Consider the following 7,355-nt stretch of genomic DNA (forward strand, 5'->3'; position numbering starts at 1 on the left):
GTGAAAAATAAATCTTCAAAAACTCATGTCAACCTTTTTCATTGTCGACCATAGCCATGTCAGTGTTTTGCATGTGCCATTTAATCGTGGGGTTGCCGTGAATGGGGGGGGGGGGACACATTGCTCTGTTTCTGGACTTTCTTCTTAATTTATGGATTACCATCACCTGTGCTTAAACACCTTTCTTATCAATTACCCTTTTTAAAACAGGTGATGACAATCATAAATTAAGATGGAAGTCCACAAACAGAGCATTCTGTCCCTCCTGGAGAGGGTCATGTTGGGAGGTATTGAGGTGTGGGGCGCTCACCTGGTGTGTCTGGTGAGTAGCTGTGTCTTTGCTGTGTAACATGGAGAGGCAGAGGGTGTCTGTCTGGCACTGTGGGCTCACTAGGCTGGTTCTCTGTCGTGTGAGTCAGTCATGTGAGTCAGAGGCTCCACCCAGCGTTACAGCTTCAGACACACTTTGAGTGACAGATGTAGCCAAATATATAAGAGATTGCTGTGGAACTATGAGTAACAGCATGCCTGCACCACATGCAGGGACTTGGAGAACCACAAGTCCCAGCATATGGGGCATTAAAGGGCCTGTTGGCACCTTGAGCCTGGGGCTGGTTTAATAAAATCCTGGAGACCCCTATTTGTTCAGCCCCGTGATTTTATGAAACCAGGACTGGCTATTTGAGCTTTTTTTTTTTACTTTTTTAATTTAACTCTTTTTTTTTAACACCAGAACCATGCACAGATCGCAATGATTTGTGCATGTTTCTGACAAATTCGCCAGTCAAAACCTGGTCTATTTTTTTGCCGATTTTTGCACGTTTTTTGGGGGCGATTTCCAAATTCGCACCCCATTAAATTTGCGAATTGTATGTTTTTCAATGGGAAAACATCTGGATGCGAATTGAGAAATCGCCACTTCAGAATGTGCGAATTCGCGGCAAAAAGTGCACAATTCGCATCTCATTAAGTTGGCGATTTCTAAAAAACGGACGATTTCGGCCGTTTTTGCGCCAAAAATCGCCAAGAGCAGCAAATCACTCCCTATTAAATGTCACCCAACATCTTTATCCGGAATTTGTATTTCTGTAGTTCAGGGTGCTGGGGGGGGTGCATCCGCTAAAGAAAGAAGTCTGTGAAGTTTGTTTGGAGGGTCCGCTCTGCTTTGAAAGCATAATATATTGCAAAAAAAATTCCCACAATATGAAACGAAAAGTTGAAGATTCCACTGTTGAAATGGTTATTAATACATTTTGTGTGAATTGAGGCTGGTAGGAGATAAAGGTTCTATTATTTTTTAATAGATTGTAAGCTTGCAGCAGGGCCCTCTAACCTCCAAGTCTGTCTGTCATTACCCAGTTTGTTTTATCACTGTCTACTATTGTAAAGTGCAGCGGAATCTGCTGCGCTATATAAGAAACTGCAAATAAATAAATAAATTATTTTGGTAGCATCAGTTACAACAGCAAAATAGAAAATACTCCACCTTAGAAATCTTGAGCAAATAAAACAAAAGGCCACAAGATGGAGCTCTAGGTTCTTTATAAGCACAAGGTAGGGTAACTTGTAAAATGGAGAGATATCAGAAAGTGCAAACATCCTGGGCAGGAAATAAATTACTGGAAAGTCACCAAATTAAAAGCTTGTAGGAAAGTCAAGGAGTAAAGTATTGCCCAATTTGTGGTGGTCAGGCCAACAAGCCACTTCAAAGGGGATAACTCCACGACGACGTGGATAGTGGGGGTATGAAAAGGTCGGAGGACGCATACCGCCACCCCTCCCGGGCTCGCTGCACTCGCCACGCTTCGGGTTGCTGTTCATCGTTGGGTGGCGTTAACAATGGGGGGGCATTTGACCCATCAGGGTTGGGAAACAATAAAAATTGGGGTCTGGGGGCCATTTAACATTGGGGCCAATGTAAAATCTGGTCTCAGAGACCATTTTACATTGATTCCAATGTAAAAATCGTGTCGATCGCATCGCATGCGATTTGGTTGCAACACGATTTCGGGTGGTCCCTATGGATACAATTTTTATCGCTGGCGCCGTGCTAGGAAACAAGTACCGTGCACGTTTTCCAGGTCTCCACACAGAATCACAAGTGACATAATAAGCTCCACATGTGGATCTTTTAAAATGTGTTTGAATAATGAGTGCACCTGCTGGGTGACCTGGAAAACGTGCACTGTTGGGGGTACTTGAGGACCAGGGTTGGGAACCACTGCTGTAGGGGATGTGTAGTTCAACAACAGCTGGAGTGTCAAGGTTAGCCATCACTGCACTAGGGCATGGTGGGAGAATAAAATAGTGTGCGAAGTGTATGGACACTTAAATATGTGTCCATGTCGACATTCGGGTAAAAAAAAAAAACAGTGAAAAACCCACTTTTGACCTTTTGACTGTCGATCTTGTCCCATGTCGACCTAGACTACTGTTGACCTTGCAGTATGTCGACCTAGTGGTGTCAACCTAATGACTGTCGACAATCTTTAGGTCGACCATACAATCCATACCCCTCCCCCAGCCCCCCCCCCCCCAAAAAGAACATAAATGATTTCTTTAGGTCCATGTCGACATTCGGGTAAAAAAAAAAAACAGTGAAAAACCCACTTTTGACCTTTTGACTGTCGATCTTGTCCCATGTCGACCTAGACTACTGTTGACCTTGCAGTATGTCGACCTAGTGGTGTCAACCTAATGACTGTCGACAATCTTTAGGTCGACCATACAATCCATACCCCTCCCCCAGCCCCCCCCCCCCCAAAAAGAACATAAATGATTTCTTTAGGTAGGGTATATATCCCCCAAAAAATTGAGTCACTGGAGTGGGAGGTACATCACGCACCCTCCTCCTTTAAGCTCTTGGTCCCGCTACTGTCTGACAGCGCTGCTTCCTAGTGCCAGATAGGGTTGTGGCAGGTCCACCTGTGGAGTGCCAGGTAGCAGCCTGTGTGCACTGTCCGCACTGGCTGCTGTCTTTTGCTGCTGCAATGCACTATGGAACGCATGGCACGGACTTACGGAAAGGCTTCCTGTGCTTATGGTATCCTTTCAGCATTACCTGGATGTCCCAACCTGGCTTGGGACCATTTACACCGTTCATGACCCAGGTCTGACCAGTGTTCGACCCTGGTCAGGACCTGGGTAGGAGTCCATTGTCAATGGAACGGAGTTGGTCCCTTTTACACCAACACTGACCTGGGTCCGGCCTGGGATTTTCCTTGGTGTAAAAGGGGTATAACAGTCTAGACACCTTAAACCTAGAGGTGTGTACCCTTTGACATTCACACCACTTGATATAAATCTTCCAGACCCGATGGTAATTTGCAGCTGACACAGGCTTGCAAGCTCTTAGCATAGTCTGGATAACTGCATCCGAAAACCCCTTATTCTTCAATAGGGTGGTTTCATAAGCCAGGCCATCAAATTGAGACGAGGTAGGTCCAGGTGTAGAAATGGTACTTGTATTAGCAAATCTGGCCGAAGAGGTAGACGTCAAGAGTCCATCGACAACCTCAGTATATCTGCATACCTCCTGGGCCAATCCGGTGCAATCAGAATTGCTTGTACCTTCTGAGACTTTACTCTCTTCAGCACCCACGGAATCATTGGGAACGGGGGGGGGGGGGGGGGGGATACATAGACCAGTTGGAACTGCCATGGAACGGTCATGGCATCCACTGCCCAAGAGGCCGGGTCCCTGGTCCGAGAACAATACCTGGGAACCTGACAGTTGTTCCTGAAAGCCATTAAATCCACTTCTGGGAGCCCCCAGCGATCCACAATCTCCTGAAAAACTTCCAGATGAAGTACCCACTCTCGCTCCAGCAGATCGGCCCTGCTAAGGAAATCCGCTTCTACATTCCGGATCCCCAGAATGAACACAGCCGACAGGGCAGGGTTGTTTACTTCTGCCCACCTAATGATGTTTCTGTAGTGTAGTGGTTATCACTTTCGACTCACATACTTCTGCCCACCTGAAAATCCGCGAGACTGCCTGCATCGCCATCTTGCTGCGAGTCCCGCCTTGATGGTTCAAGTAAGCCACAGCCATGGCATTGTCCGACTGTACACGCACAGGAGATCCCCTTTAGAAGATCCTGGATTCTTCCTTGGACCACAGACCCTGCAACCTTAGGTGAAGAGCTACTGCCCCCCAGCCCCCGAGACTGGCATCAGTTGTGATAACCAGCCAATCCCACAAGCGGAGAGAACGCCCCAGCTGCAGAGTCTCCAAGTCCATCCACCAGATCAGGGACTGGCTCTTCTCTTGAGACAGCAACAACTGTTTCATGGTCTTTGCATTCCCTGGCCAACATGCTAGAATGTTCCACTGAAAAATCCTTGAGTGAAACCTCGCAAACTGCAAAATCTCGAATGTTTCCACCATCTTGCCTAAGAACTTCACTCCCTGCCAAAGTGTCAGGCTTGGAGACCACAAGATCTGTAGCACCAGCTGTTGGATGTCCACTGCCTTGGATTCTGGAAGAAATACCCAATGTAAATGAGTATGCAAAATCACCCCCAGAAACTGCAGTCTCTGCGTGGGCATCAAATAAGACTTGGGAAGGTTTAAAACCCAGCCCTGCTCTTGTAAAAACTGAGTCGCAATGTTGAAATGGTCCTGGAGTTTCTCCAATGACTCTGCCTTGAACAGGAGGTCGTCCAGGTAAGGGATAATAACTATCCCATTCAGTCTGAGGGTTGCTGCCATGACAGCCTTCACTTTTGTAAAGACCCTTAGCGCCGTGGCCAGAACAAAAAGCAGAGCCTGGAACTGTAAATGTGTCTCTCCTATTGCAAAACGTAGTAAGGACTGATGTTCCTTGCATATAGGCACATACAGATAAGCATCTTGGATATCCACTGATGCTAGAAATTCCCCCGGCACTATGCTTAATAGCACTGACCGTAGGGATTCCATGCGAAAATAGGTTCAAAGAATTTAAATGTAGGCTGGGTCTGAAAGACACATCTGGTTTGGGGACCAAAAAAAAGAATTGAATAAAATCCTTTCTTCCTTTCCTCCTGAGGTACCGGGACCACTACCCCTTTTTCTATGAGAGACAATACTGCCCCCAAAAGAGCAGTCCGCAAAAGAGCCTCCCATGGCAAAGGGGTAGGAAGAAATCTTCTTGGGGGTAACCCCCTGAGATTTATCTGGTAACCCCTGGAAACAATGGAATAAACCCAAGGATCCGTGGTGGGATTTTTCCACCTGTCCCGAAACGGAGGCCAGAATGGGTAGTCGGCATGGAGTTGATTTTATATAGTGTGGCGAGTGCAGCGAGCCACCGAGCCCGAAGCGTGGTGAGCGCAGCGAGCCCCGCGGAATACATGTAAAGTAATCCATGTCCCCTCGCCACGCTTCGGGCTCGGTGGCTCACTGCATTCGCCATACTATCTAGAAATCAACTCCACGCCGATGTGGATAGTGGGGGTATGAAAAGGTCGGAGGACACGTACCGCCACCGCTCGCCACGCTTCGGGTTGGCGTTGATAGTGGGGGTGGCGTTGACAATGGGGGTGCATTTAACATTGTAAGCACCCATCAGGGTGCTTGTACAATGAAAAATCGAATCGCATCGCATGCTGCTATATTGCATGCGATGCGATTGTATACGATGCACTTCGATCAAAATCGGGGGCGCCGTGCTATGAAACAAAGTACCCAATTCACCATCTTACAGGTAGCCAGTGAAGGGAGTACAGAATGGGTGTTATGTGCCTGGAAACGGGGCTGGTTGGATAATACCCTGGCAGCTGCATTTTGTACCATCTGCAAGCAGTACAATTCTTTTGCTGGGAACCAAAAGGTAGAGGGCATTGCAGTAGTCAAGGCGAAAGAATACAAATTCTCGTATGATTGTTTGCAGATCGTCTGGGGGAATTAAGTGCTTGATTCTAGCAATGTTCCTTAGATGAAAAAGAATGAGGATTTGATTGTGGCTAATTCCTGATGATTAAGGGCCTTATTCTCGTTCACTCTTTCTGACAAAATCCTTCTTAGATGGACAAAACCATGTGCACTGCAGGTGGGGCAGATGTTACTTGTGCAGAGAGAATTAGATTTGGGTTGGGTTTTACTTCAAAGTGAGATCTATATTGCAGTGTAAAAATACAGCAGCCAGTATTTTCCCTGCACAGAAACAAAATAACTCACCCAAATCTAATTCTCTCTGCACATTTTACATATGCCCCCCTGCAGTGCACATGGTTTTGTCCATCTAAGAAGGATTTTGTCAGAAAGAGTGAACTAGAATAAGGCCCTAAGTGTGAAGCCACTGTCCAGACCAATGCTAAGAAACCGCACATGTTCAGTGTATTTTAGTATTTAATTTACAGATATAAAAGTCCTGTTGGTAGGCAATGCTGCAGTCTCGTCTGGGGATTTATCATAAGGACCTCTTAGAAGCACGTCTTCTTCCAGTAAGAGCTAAGCCACGCTCTTTGCAAACTTCTGCAATATAAGTTGGTCTGGAAATGGTTTTTAGGCTGCTTTAGGCTCAGTGTGAGGCTACAAAGTGGAGGGTATGTAAAAAGGGGAACTGTGTTTAGTTACTGCATGTGGGATGTGCTAGCAAAAAATTACCATATTAACAAAATGGAAATCATACTATACTAAGAAACCTGCTTCTGTCCATGTTTAATGCTAGTGGAGGGGTACTGGACCAATAACAGCCCTGCAATGTTAAAATTATCATAAAATAGCAGATGTTTTGAATTTTTGGGTGCTATTTAAAAAAAAAAAAATTTTTGGTTTCAAGTATTTATAAAATTATTGTATTAATCATTAAAGGAAAAAAAAATCACTACAGCAACCTTCAGAACATGCTATCGTTTGAAATTTTGACGACAGAACATTCTTATGTAGCCCATACACTTATGAGATATCTCATACAATCATTCAATTTCGACCACATCTGTTCGATAAATCGAATGATTGTATGCACATTTTGTGTCCCGGTCGAATCTCACATCGATAAATATTATGTGCTGCACCATAATATCCATCAAATTGCAGGAGTGATCGAATGTGGTTTTAAACAACGGGAGCGCTTTCAGGTGTCGGGAGAGGGGGCCGGAGGGAGCCCTGGAGGCGTCTAAATTTTAAAAATATGAAAAACTTGTCAACCTTTTGAGTGTCTATCATGTACATATTGACATTAAGCGTGTGTCGACCTTCTGTTATTGTTGACCATTCTTAGGTGTGGACCTAATCACTGTCAAATAGTGGTCGACCTCGGGACCAGATACCGTATTTTCACCTTAACTTTGTGGCAAAAAGTAAAAAGGTTTGGTGGTCAACACATCAAACACATACACAGATATATTTTATTTGTGCAGTGTAAGGG

The sequence above is a fragment of the Crinia signifera genome, chromosome 5 (genome assembly GCF_055691185.1).
Source record: "Crinia signifera chromosome 5, ASM5569118v1, whole genome shotgun sequence".
Lineage (NCBI taxonomy): Eukaryota > Metazoa > Chordata > Amphibia > Anura > Myobatrachidae > Crinia > Crinia signifera.